We start from the raw sequence: 14,334 nt of genomic DNA on the forward strand, positions 1-14,334 counted from the left end.
GTGCTGGGAAAACCGGACAGGGACATGTAAAAGTATGAGATTAGATCACTCACTAACACCATACACAAAAATAAGCTCAAAATGGATTAAAGACCTAAATGTAAGGCCAGAAACTATCAAACTCTTAGAGGAAAACATAGGCAGAACACCCTATGACATAAATCACAGCAAGATCCTTTGGGACCCACCTCCTAGAGAAATGGAACTAAAAACAAAGATAAACAAATGGGACCTAATGAAACTTCAAAGCTTTTGCACAACAAAGGAAACCATAAACAAGACCAAAAGACAACCCTCAGAATGGGAGAAAATATTTGCAAATGAAGCAACTGACAAAGGATTAATCTCCAAAATTTATAAGCAGCTCATGCAGCTCAATAGCAAAAAAACAAACAACCCAATCCAAAAATGGGCAGAAGACTTAAATAGGCATTTCTCCAAAGAAGATATACAGACTGCCAACAAACACATGAAAGAATGCTCAACATCATTAATCATTAGAGAAACGCAAATCAAAACTACAATGAGATATCATCTCACACCAGTCAGAATGGCCATCATCAAGAAATCTAGAAACAATAAATGCTGGAGAGGGTGTGGAGAAAAGGGAACACTCTTGCACTGCTGGTGGGAATGTGAATTGGTACAACCACTATGGAGAACAGTATGGAGGTTCCTTAAAAAACTACAAATAGAACTACCATATGACCCAGCAATCCCACTACTAGGCATATACCCTGAGAAAACCATAATTCAAAAAGAGACATGTACCAAAATGTTCATTGCAGCTCTATTCACAATAGCCCGGAGCTGGAATCAACCTAAGTGTCCATCATTGGATGAATGGATCAAGAAGATGTGGCACATATATACAATGGAATATTACTCAGCCATAAAAAGAAACGAAACTGAGCTATTTGTAATGAGGTGGATAGACCTAGAGTCTCTCATACAGAGTGAAGTAAGTCAGAAAGAGAAAGACAAATACCGTATGCTAACACATATATATGGAATTTAAGAAAAAAACATGTCATGAAGAACCTAGGGGTAAAGCAGGAATGAAGACACCGACCTACTTGAGAATGGACCTCAGGATATGGGTAGGGGAAGGGTAAGCTGTGACCAAGCGAAAGAGAGACATGGACATATATACAGTACCAAACGTAAGGTAGATAGATAGTGGGAAACAGTGGCATAGCACAGGGAGATCAGCTCGGTGCTTTGTGTCCGCCTGGAAGGGTGGGATAGGGAGGGTGGGACGGAGGGAGACGCAAGAGGGAAGGGATGTGGGAACAGATGTTTATGTATGACTGATTCACCTTGTTATAAAGTAGAAACTAATAAAACTTTTAAAAAGTGAAAAAAATAGCTAGAATTTCAATAAAACAATGTCTCATGCTGTTTTATAGAATTTTCAAGAGGTTTGCAGCATATGAACCCAATTTTTCAAGCTCCACATGGGGATTTATTGTCTTGTTTCTTTTTTCTTTGAAAAAAATCATCATTCACAAAGTAACAATAATAAAAATTAAATAAAAATAAATTAAACTCAAGAGAGTTTTCCTTAAAAGAAGAGATGTGAAAGCATGCTTATTTAGGGATCATACTCCCATTTTATGAGAGAAGCCAACCTGATAACTCAAGGTTATTCAAGGATGGAGAGGATTATGTGTCACCCTCCCCTTTTTTATTTTGACTTCTAGGAACTTAAAAATACATTTTGAGAGTGTCCAATTATGTTTCCTCGATATTGTATCCTTATGTTAAAATGATTATCTCAACATAAAGAAACAACCTAATGTTAGAAAAGGACATGCATAATGTATAAAGATAATAAATATAAATATTCACAATGAAGATTCAATATAAAAACTGACATTTAAAAAATGTTTCCTATGGTTCTAATTATACTTTCATCTTTATTAACTTGTTTCTCATGCTTGCATTGAAAGCAAAATATATTTTTCTACATGATTTAAAAATAATATTCTGAAAAACATTTTCTCATTCAAAATTAAAAAAAAACTGCTTCTTTGTAACATTGCTTTATTTTCAAGTCTTGTGTAAAACAAAAAAAAAATTCTCACTTTAACATAGGGTTCAATTCTTCTTTAACTTCTTCAGTAAGGATTTGGCCAAAAATAGCTAAATTTTATTTGGGATTCCAGACATAAGTATAAGCATTTTATGAATTTGAATTCTAGGAAAACATATAACAGGAAACAAAGTAATTTTCACTGGGGCTGTTAAGATATTTCTTTAATACTGTCTGAAATTAATCATTATTAGTAAATATCCAAATTTGACAGATAGAAGTAAAAGTTAAAACAGTTTTAATCTATGACCAACCCTTTCTCCATTTAACATTGATACCTCTAATTACAGTGTCATTATCCTGAAATGAATACACTAATTTCCCCTAGGATCAGACCAGTTTCTTTCATCGTTTAATCATACATTATTATGAATGCTTAACCACAAGGATATTGTAGCCTCCTACTGTGAAATGGATAAACTATATTAGTATGCACAACCACCACCAAGTGAAGCCAAAAGGGAAAAAATGAAATAACACTAAAATAGAAGTTTCTGTAGATTTCTATCTTTGATACAAACCTGAAGCTACTTACATTTTGCACATAACCCATTGGGAGGAGTTCCCAGAGCAAATTATTCATTTTAGTTCTATATACCCAGAATCAAAGGAGTCATTTTCAATATAAAATATAATAACATATAATTATTTATATTAGTTTAGCTTGCCAATCAATATTATTAACTTAAAATGTTTTAATTGTAATCACTTCACAGAATTTTAAATACAAAAACATATTAGTTTCTTGCCATCTTTTTTTGTCTTTAATGCCTCACAGGTAATTATGCATTTTATGGAAGTTATGTACAAATAAGTCAAACTGAATATATATCAAATTTGTAAGTTTCATGACTTGTGCAGTTTAATAAGAAATTTGATTGCTTCATAATATAATTGGAAAGCAAGAAAAATGGTGAACATATGAAATAATAAAACTATGTAGGTATGAATGATATAAAAGGACAATACCTGGTGGAGTTAATACCTGATATCCTTCTGGGAGGGTTTACCTCTCAGACAAAGTTGTGAAGTAGACACATTTTTTTTAATCTATAAATTTCCAAATCTCTTCTTAAAGCATATTTTTCCCAAAGCCCTGTAAGAACTGTTACTCTGAATACAACATCAAAATCTGCTTCCAGGAAAATATCTACTATCTGTCATTTATTCTAATCATTCTTACACTCTAATTTTTATTTTAAATTTTGGAAAAAAATGTCTAACCTGCAGTTACTAATATTTTCAATGTTAGTGAACAGGTCTAAGATGCCCTCCAAACATAGTTATACCAATACCAATACTAATGACATTGATAATCATAGGGTTGGTCTAGCTTGTTGGATAGTACAAACTGTTGCCTTTTCTAGTTTTTCTAAATCTTAAAATCCAATACGAATTTAAAGGACAGTTTGTGCTTTTCATTACATAAATTTGATCTTTTGCTGTATTAAATTTTAATCTCCCTATAAATCAGGGACATGGCTATTATATTCACTTTTGTATCCCCATTAACTAGTGCAGTGTCTTAACACTGAAAAAAACAATTGCTGAACAAATATTGAATCAAAATTTGGGTAATTACTTTTTATTCTTTGAGATCATCTAAAAACTGATTAGAATTCTGTCCATTTCTCGATTGATTAATAACAATTCAATTTTCTGAAGATAGTGTTGTTAAGAAACTGCTATAACATTTTCCCCATTTCCAATTTATAGTAAGGAGAGAATAGGAATTAGGTATTCTCTCCAATTCAATGTAGCTGGTCACCATAAACTGTCTCCTCGAACAAATTCTAACTGCAATTTTCTTTTTCTAAAACTTCTTGTCCAATTTTGACAGTAGACATACATGAGGACATAGTAAGCTTCATTATTCTGAGGACAGCTAGGCTTTATTAAACTTTATTGAAAGATATTTACTTTAAAAATGACATAATCAGCGCCACGCCAGCCGGGCAGGGTCTGAAACAGTACCGTTTCCCCTTCCACTCTCTCTCTGCTTCTGTCCCATTACCGCCTCCTGGCCCACCTCATGCTTTTCACCTGCACCTTGCATCGTCTGCTGCTCAACCCGGCCAGCTCCTGCCACGCGAGCACCTGGGGCTCTGGTTCCGGCACCGGAATGGGTCACGCTCCATTTGCTTGCCCCAAGGCTGCTGGTCAGCCACCCCCATGGGTGCCTACATCTCCCAGCCCAACATGGTGAAGTGCTCCTGGGACGGGGTTGATACCCTGTGTCTGCCGCTGCCGCTGCCATAAGGCTTCTCCGCCATGCAAGGCTGGGGCGTCTCCATGTAGTTGCCACAAATCCAAATGGGTCAGGTCTAGAGTTCCAACACCCAAACATTCTGCCATTTGTACTGAGATCTAGGCTAAGGCTGCTAGACTGCAGAGGATGCTCACAACTGTATTCCTGAGCTGAACAGTGAGACAGCTATGTGTTCTCTCTAAGATGGACATGGAGGGGAGGAAGTTGCCTTGTACTGTGCCAAATATCTTCATGATATCATCAAAGATCAGAAGGCCTACAAAGAAAGCAAGCTATAGAAGGCTTTGGAAGATGCTTTCATGGCTATTGATGCTAAACTGACCACTGAGAAAGTCACTAAGGAGCTGGCACAGATTGCAGGGCAACCCACTGAGGATGAGGATGAAAAAGAAAAAGTAGCTGATGAAGATGGTGTGGACAATGAGGAGGCTGCGCTGCTGCATGAAGAGACTATTGTGACTATTGAAGAGCTGCTGATGTGCTATGGGAAGAGCTGTCAAAAGGTTTCTCCCCACAGCAAATCTGGAGGAGGGGCAGGAGAGGAACCAGGGTCCCAGGGCCTCAATGGGGAGGCAGAACCTGAGGATCAATCTAAGGAAACTTCTTCAGAGGAAAATGGCCCCACAGCAAATCTGGAGGAGGGGCAGGAGAGGAACCAGGGTCCCAGGGCCTCAATGGGGAGGCAGAACCTGAGGATCAATCTAAGGAAACTTCTTCAGAGGAAAATGGCCCCACAGCCAAGGCTCACACGGGCCTTTCCTCCAACTCGGAATGTGGGACTGGGGCAGGCCAAGGTGGGAAGCCTGGCACTCCCACTGGTGAGACTGGGCCTTCCTACACTTCAGCCTCCAACAAGCTGCCTGGAGTTGCTAAGTCCAAGTTTTTGAGGACAGTGAGGATGTCAGATGAGGTGGAGGAGGAAGAGGAAGACAGTGAGGAATGCAGTGAGGAAGAAGATGGCTACAGCAGTGAAGAGGCAGAGAATGAAGAAGATGAGGAAGACACTGAGGAGGCTGAAGAGGATGAGGAAGAAGAAGAGGAGATGATGGTGCCTGGGATGGAAGGCAAAGAGGAGCCTGTCTCTGACAGTGGTACAACAGCAGTGGTGGCTCTGATATGAGGGAAGCAGTTGATTGTAGCCAATGCAGGAGACTCCCACTGTGAGGTGTCTGAGGCTGGCAAAGCTTTAGACATGTCTTATGACCACAAACCGGAGGGTGAAGTGGAGCTAGTATGCTTCAAGAATGCTGGTGGCAAGGTCACCATGGTTGGGCTAGTCAATGATGGCCTCAACCTCTCCAGAGCCATTGGAGACCACTTCTACAAGAGAAACAAGAACTTGCTACCTGAGGAAAGATGATTTCGGCCCTTCCCGACATCAAGGTGCTGACTCTCACTGACAATCACAAATCTGTGGTCATTGCCTGTGATGGCATCTGGAATGTGATGAGCAGCCAGCAAGTTATAGACTTTATTCAATCAAAGATCAGCCAGTGTGATGAAAATGGGGAACTTCGGTTATTGTCATCCATTGTGGAAGAGCTGCTGGATCATTGCCTGGCACCAGACACTTCTGGGGACAGTACAGGATGTGACAACGTGACCTGCATCATCATTTGCTTCAAACCCTGAAACACAGCAGCACTTCAGCTAGAGAGTGGCAAGCAGAAACTGGAGGAGGAGCTCTCTACTGAGGAGGCTGAAGGAAATGGGAACAGTGACAACAAGAAGAAGGCCAAGCAGGACTAGCGGTTATCCAGACCCCTTCCCACCTAGACTGATTTCTGAGCCCTTCAGACTGAGACTAAGTTTTGTCTTTTTCCTTTATCCTTAGCAGTGGTTATGAGGCGTGCAGTGAGAGCTGGATGGCTTTGCTCAGACCATTCAAAAGAGGACTGTCCATTCACAGAGCAGCCTGGTTGCCTCTGCTGTCCTCCACAGCCTCCTCCTTGCTCCTTGGGGCTTATCACTCGTTCTGTGCCTATGCTCTATTGTGTTGGAGGGAAGGACAGTTGGTTCTGGTTTTTACTCTGTGAACTTTAAGGACACTGTTTTTTATTGGTAGATTCATGGCCCCCAGCCACTTCCAACCACTTGCACCCACTCTCTGTTATATACTTTCAATCAACACTTTTTCAGACCAAAGGCCAAAACCTAAAATAAATAAATAAATAAATGATATCATCAGAAAATGGAACTCTGATCTTTTGAAAATTTTCTAATAATTTACTTAAATTCTGGTTATGAATCATGGTTTGTGTATGCTAGCTTGCTATAATTAAACTTAAAATGTGAATGGCATTTTGATATTAAAAGTAAAACACAGTGTTATTAAAATATTTAACACGTATTCTTTTGTGAAAGAGCTGGTACTTCACTGAACTGTGTCAATGGTGTACAGCTTCTATTAGCCTTTTTATTATTTTAAAATGAAACACATGTCTACTGACTGATACAAATCTGAAATAAATATTAAACACCTGGAGTAATAATGCTGAAATTTTCATTATAGTTTTGTTTTATAAACTGTGTTATTATAATTTCTACTACTACTGTTATTGGTGTTTTGCACACAGGATACAAAAGAAGTATAGACATAAAGAAATAATAAGATTCTACTCCTTATCAATCTATCATAACTATTTGTGTACAAATGGCTACTTACTATTGGGGTCTATCAAATTAATTAAATGATTCAAATTAAAACATGCTCAGGTAATACATTTTCTCATAGAATTTTTTTTTATATAAAGGGAAATAGTGTCATGTAGTAATCATAATGGTTATCTCTGAGATTAACAAATATTCAAGTGTTTGATAATAAAATGCCCAGTTTTTATAAAATGTGAAAACACAATCTTATACACTGTTGGTGAGAGTATATATATTTTGGGGAGCTGGCCATAGCAATGATCATTACTAGTGTACATACACATAGCCCTAACAATTCCATTAGTGATTTATATAACAATATTCTCACATAAAAAATCCAAAAATACACACACAGATGTGCGCACACCCACAGACACACACAAATGAACATACATACAAGGTGCTTGAGTGTGTGCATATGTATGTGTTTATTTTTGTGGGTATACTTGCTTGTGCATAGAATATATTTGGATCTATAAACAAAGGTAAGAAATGAGTTGTGGAGGAGACTTTCTTATTCACTTTCTGCATAAAAATACTTTTTTAAAAGCATGAACCTATATTTCTCCTTCAATACAGTTAAATGAAAATAATAAGCAATTTTCAACAAGTATTTTTAGGAAAAAAACATTTAGTGTGGCTTAATAAAACATTTTAAGTGCAATAAATTCTCAGAAAGATGATAGAAAAGAATCAATGTAAACAGCATGCCACTTTTCTCTTTAAGAATATATTTATTTACCTGCTATATGTTTGCCTATCTTAGCAAAACTGGAAATATACTGTCAGCATCAACATTTGTCTATAATGAATGTATATCTTTATAAGTATGAGTAAAAAATTTTTAATTTGTAATATCTTTAATGAAGTAACTACCTGCTTTCTATGTTAATTAAATGTTAATTCAAGAGATGTCTTTTGTTAGAAACTATAAATTTCTTATTTACAGCTATTTTCTTTCACAAAACTTCAAACAATTGATATTCATCATTTTACCTAACGAAACAATGATTTTTCATGAAAATTGTCAAGCAGTATTTACTACATCTATGACTATCAAAAATAAACTCCCACACTTGAAAAGTCTCATATCACATTTCTCATCACCATAGTCATGGCAGTAAACTAAAATGTCATAAATGAGGGAACAGGTAAGAAATAGCCAGTACTATTTGAATGAAGGATAATGTATTCTTCATAAAGAAATCAGGTTGCTACTTTAATTCACCAGTTCTGTATTCTAAGATTTATTTATTTTGTTGGGGGAGGAGTCAGCTGTTAAACCTGAACATCAATTTTACAGAAAGAAAATTTATGTATGTCCTTCCTACTCTGAAGAAACATTATTATCCTATCATAATGAAAACTAAAATAAAATAACTTAAAAACCCAGAGGGTACATAGCTGGACAGATTTGCAAAGTCAGTACTATAAATTCTGAATATTCATGTGCCATCTCACATTGAGAACATAAAGGTTTAGGTCCCCACAGAGTTAAAGCCTCATCATTCAATCTATATTTAAGGAAAAAGGAGGCAGGGGATTGCCTCTCACAATCAACTAAGGACAGTGCCAGAGTGGTAAAACGAAAAAATAAATGAGTCAGTTAAGAAAGGGAAAGTTTCCAAATCATTCCTTCAACAAATATTAAAATGCATCGATTTCTTCTCTCATTCTCTTATGTTACTTTTTCCCAGAGAGACAGAGAAAGGAGTTCTGACCAAGGACAGGGAGCTGTTAGGGGTTTGTGACAAAAGTAAGGTCAGTGACAAATGATGGAGTGAGGTTACATTCTCCAACTCAACCGTTCCCTTTGCACAAATTCTACTCTAACCTGGGATGGTACCAAAATGCAGAAGACTGTCATTAGTCTCTTCTTGATTATTCAGTAATCTTCTCCCTTTCTCCTTTCACCTTCTCTGAAATATTTTCTCAGGATTATAAAAATTGTGCCTTTGTAATCACTTTTCTTGTCTGGAAAACTAAAAACCCAGCTCTCAGGAAAGAATGTGTGCATAGCGTCCGAGAAAGCTATCACACACACACACACACACACACACACACACACACACACACACACACACACACACAGATAAAGGGAAAGACAGAAATGGATTCTATCATATAGAGTATATACAGATATAGCAATGAAATTAAAGCTGTGAGAAAGTACCAAGATGCCAACTTTGTAAGGTGGCAAAAGCTCTCCAGAGAATTCTCAGAGCTTTTCTCCCTATTTTAAATTCTGTAAAAAATGGGTGAAATGCTTTCTTCTCAGCCCACTCCAATACAGATGGCAGTGAGACATCATCTACATGCCATCCTGTGCAGTTATCCTTCATCCTTGACAATGACAGTCCGGCAATGCAGAGGGAGACGTTTGAGTCCTGAAGTTTTATTATCAGCAACTGTACAAGTCAGTAACCAAATATTGCAGATTATAGGGACACAGTTTTCTCACAAGACACTGACAAGCACCTCAGGGGAGGTGTACAAGCATTGTGTCAAACCATATACACAGGAGGACCTTCAAGATGGTGGAGGAGTAAGATGTGAAGATCACCTTCCTCTCCATAAATACATCAAAAAATATATCTACATGTGGAACACCTCCTACAGAATACATACTGAACACTGACAGAAGACCTTAGACTTCACAGAAGTCAAGAAAAACCCACATATATGAGTAGGGCAAAAGAAAAAACAGAGACAAAATAATAAGGATGGGACCTGCACCTCTGGGAGGGAGCTGTGAAGGAGGAAAAGTTTCCACACACTAGGGAGTTCCATCCGTGATGGGGATTGTGGGTGGGTGCGTGGGGAAGCTTCAGAGCCATGAAGGAGAGTGCAGCAACAGGGGTGCAGAAGGCAAAGTGGCATGCTTCAGGCTGTTGCAATATCACGCCAGCCTCTGCTGCCTCTGGCTCACCCTCCATTCCAATTTTGACTACCATACTCCTTCCCTTCCCCCGGACTGAGTGAGCAAGAGAGCCCTAATCAGCTGCTGCTTTAACCCCCTCCTGTCTGAGCGGGTAAGAGACTCCTGAGGGCGACCTACACACAGAGGTGGGGCCAAAACCAAAGCTGAAACTGGGAGCTGTGGGAAGAAAGAAGAGAAAGGGAAATTTCTCCTTGCAGCCTGAGGAGCAGCAGATTAAATCCCCAAAATCAATTTGATGAACCTGCATCTGAAGAATACCTGAATAGACAAAAATGTTCCCAAAATTGAGGCAGTGGACTTTGGGAGCAACTGTAGATTTGGGGTTTACTTTCTGCATCTAATGAATTTCTGGGTTTATGCTTATCTTAGTTTAGTATTTACAGTTTCTTATCATTCATGGATTTGTTTATTGGTTTGCTTGCTCTCTTCCTTTGTGTGTGTATATATATATATATATATATATATATATATATATATATATATATATATATATATATATATATATATATATTTGTTGTTGTTGTTTGTTTGTTTGTTTGTTTGTTTTTTCTCCTTTTTCTCTTTTTGTGAGTGTGTATGTGTATGCTTCTTTGTGTGATTTTGACTATATGGCTTGCTGTTACCATTTGTCCTAGAGTTCTCTGTTTTTCTTCTTTCTTCCTTTTCTTCTGACCCATGTAACTGACAGGGTTTTGGTTCTCTGGACTGGTATCAGTCCTGACCCTCTGAGGTGGGGGGTCTGAGTCCAGGACATTGGACCACCAGAAATCTCCTGGTAATATCAATTGGCCCCAAGTAATATGAATCAGCAAGAGTTCTCACAGAAATCTTTGTCTCAACACTAAGACCCAGCTCCTCCCAAGGGCCAGCAAGTTCCAGTGCTGGAATCCCCTAGACAAACAACTAGCAAGACAGGAACACAACACAACCCATTAGTAGAGAAGCTGCATAAAGTCATAGTAAGTTCACAGACACTCCAAAACAAACCACCAGATGAGGTCTTGCCAACCAGAAGGACAAGGTAAAGCCCCACCCACCAGAACACAGGCACCAGTCCCCTCCACCAGGAAGCCTACAGAAGCCACTGAACCAACCTCACCTACTGGGGGCAGAAACCAAAAATAGCAGGAACTATGAACCAGCAGCCGGTGAAAAGGAGACCCCAAACACAGTAAGTTAAACAAAATGAGAAGACAGAAACACACAGCAGATGAAGGAGCAAGGTAAAAACTCACAAAAACAAACAAATGAAAAGGAAATAGGCAGTCAACCTGAAAAAGAATTCAGACTAATGATAGTAAAAATAATCTAAAATCTTGGAAATAGAATGGAAAAAATACAAGAAATGTTTAACAAGGACCTAGAAGAACTAAAGAGCAAACAAACAATGATGAACAACACAATAAATGAAATTAAAAATACTATACAAGGAATCAATGGAAGAATAACAGATAAGTGACCTGGAAGATAAAATAATGGAAATAAGTGCCACAGTGTAGCATAAAGAAAAAGTAATGAAAAGAATCGAGGACAGTCTCAGAGACCTCTGGGACAACATTAAATGCAACAACATTAAAAATATAGGGGTCCCAGAAGAGAAGAGAAAAAGAAAGGATCTGAGAAAATATTTGAAGAGTTTATAGTTGAAAATTTCCCTAACATGGGAAAGGAAATAGTAAATTATGTCCAGGAAGCACAGAGAGTCCAATACAGGATAAATCCAAGGAGAAACACACCAAGAAATGTATCAATGAAACTATCAAAAATTAAATACAAAGAAAAATATTAAAAGAAGCAAGGGAAAATCAACAAATAACATACAAGGGAAACCCTATAAAGTTAACAGCTAATTTCTCAGCAGAAACTCTGCAAACCAGAAGGGAGTGGCAGGACATATTTAAAATGATGAAAGGGAAAAAATACAAGCAAGATTACACTTCCCAGAAAGGATCCAATTCAGATTTGAGGGAGAAATTAAAACCATTATTTTAGTTTTTAAATAAGTTTATTTATTTATTTTTGGCTGTGTTGGGTCTTTGTTGTTGCATGCAGGCTTTCATTAGTTGCAGTGAGCGAGGACTACACATCATTTCACTGTGTGGGCTTCTATTTGCAGTGGCTTCTCTTGCTGCAGGTTATGGGCTGTAGGCACGTGGGCTTTACTAGCTGTGGCTCACAGGCTCTAGAGCACAAGCTCAGTATTTGTGGCACATGGGCTTAGTTGCTTGGTGGCATGAGGGATCTTCCTGGACTAGGGTTCAAACCCGTGTCCCCTGCATTGTCAGGTGGATTCTTAACTACTGCACCATGAGGGAAGCCCTAAAACTTTTAAAAACAAGCAAAAATTAAGAGAATTAAGCACTACCAAATGAGCTTTACAACAAATGCTAAAGGAAATTTTCTAGGCAGGTAAAACAAGAGAAGGAAATGACCAAGAATAACAAAAACAAAACAATTAAGGAAATTGTAATAGGAACATACATATCAATAATAACCTTAAATGAAAATGGATTAAATGCTCCAACTAAGAGACACAGACTGCCTGAATGGATACAAAAACCGAACAGTATATATGCTGTCTAAAAGAGACTCACTTCAGACCTAGGGACACATACAGACTGAAAGTGAGGGGATAGAAAAAGATATTCCATGCAAATAGAAATCAAAAGAAAGCTGGAGTAGCAATACACATATCAGACAAAATAGACTTTAAAATAAAGACTATTACAAGAGACAAAGAAGAACACTACCTAATGATCAATGGATCAATCCAAGAAGAACATATAACAATTGTAAATCTTTATGCAACCAACATAGGAGCACCTCAACACATAAGGCAAAGGCTAACAGCAATAAAAGGGGAAATCAACAGTAATGCAATAGTAGTATGGGACTTTAACTCCCCACTTACACCACTGGACAGATCATAAAATAATGAAAATAAATAAGGAAACACAAGCTTTAAAAGACACATTAGTCTAGATAGAGTTAATTGTTATTTAAAGGGCATTCAGTCCAAAAAGAACATAATACACTTTATTCTCAGTGCTCATGGAATATTTTCCAGGATAGGTCATACCTTGGGTCACAAATCAAGCCTTGGTAAATTGCAGAAAACTGAAATTCCATCAAATATCTTTTCCGACCACAATGCTATGACACTTGATATCAATTACAGGAAAAAAACTGTAAAAACTACAAACACATTTAGGCTAAACAATCACCACTAAATAACCAAGCAATATCTGAAGAAATCAAAGAGGAAATCAAAAAATACCTAGAAACAAATGACAATGAAAACATGACGACCCAAAACCTATGGGATGCAGCAACAGCAGCTATACGACGGAAGTTTATAGCAATACAATCCTACCTCAAGAAACAAGAAAAATCTCAAATAAACAACTTAAACTTACACCTAAAACAATTAAAGAACAAAGAAACCCAAAGATAGCAGAAGGAAAGAAATCATAAAGATTAGATACGAAATAAATGAAAAAGAAATGAAGGAAACAATAGCAAAGATCAATAAAACTAAAAGCTGGTTCTCTGACAAGATAAACTCAATTGATAAACCATTAACCAGATTCATCAATAAAAAAGGGAGGAGACTCAAATCAACAGAATTAGAAAAATAAAAAGGAGAAGTAACAACTGACACTGCAGAAATACAAAGGATCATGAGAGACTACTACAAGCAACTATATGCCAATAAAATGGACAAAATGGAAGAAAAGGATGAATTCTTAGAAATCTACAATCTTCCAAGACTGGACCAGGAAGAAATAGAAAATATGAACAGACCAATCACAAGCACTGAAATTGAAACTGTGATTAAAAATCCTCCAACACACAAAAGCCCAGGAGTGGATGGCTTCACAGGTGAATTCTATCAAACATTTAGAGACGAGCTTCCACCTATCCTTCTCAAACTCTTCCAAAATATGGCCAAAGAAGGAACACTCCCAAGCTCATTCTACAAGGCCACCACCACTCTGACACCAAAACCACATAAAATTGTCACAAAAAAAAGAAAACTACAGACAAATATCACTGATGAACATAGATGCAAAAATCCTCAACAAAGTACTTGCAAACAGAATCCAGCAGCACATTAAAAGGATCATCCATCATGATGAACTGGAGTTTATCCCAGTAATGCAAGGATTCTTCAATATATGCAAATCAATCAATACGATAAACCATATTAACAAACTGAAGGATAAAAACCATATGATAATCTCAATAGATGCAGAAAGAGTTTTCCACAAAATTCAAAACCCATTTATGATAAAAAAAAAAAAAACTCCAGAGTTGGGCATAGACGGAACCTACCTCCAAGTAATAGAGACCATATATGACAAACCCACAGCCAAC

The 14,334-nt window shown here is 37.4% G+C and overlaps 1 pseudogene across 1 annotated transcript; it reads left to right on the forward strand.

The window, feature by feature from the left end:
• Positions 1–4,267: 4,267 nt before the first annotated feature.
• LOC307069344 (protein phosphatase 1G-like) lies at positions 4,268–6,113 on the forward strand (annotated as a pseudogene). The gene is made up of 3 exons: positions 4,268–4,381; positions 4,481–4,867; positions 4,975–6,113. The product of its transcript is annotated as a protein phosphatase 1G-like (transcript).
• The last annotated feature ends 8,221 nt before the right edge of the window (positions 6,114–14,334 follow it).

This window comes from Hyperoodon ampullatus, assembly GCF_949752795.1.
Source record: "Hyperoodon ampullatus genome assembly, chromosome: X".
Lineage (NCBI taxonomy): Eukaryota > Metazoa > Chordata > Mammalia > Artiodactyla > Ziphiidae > Hyperoodon > Hyperoodon ampullatus.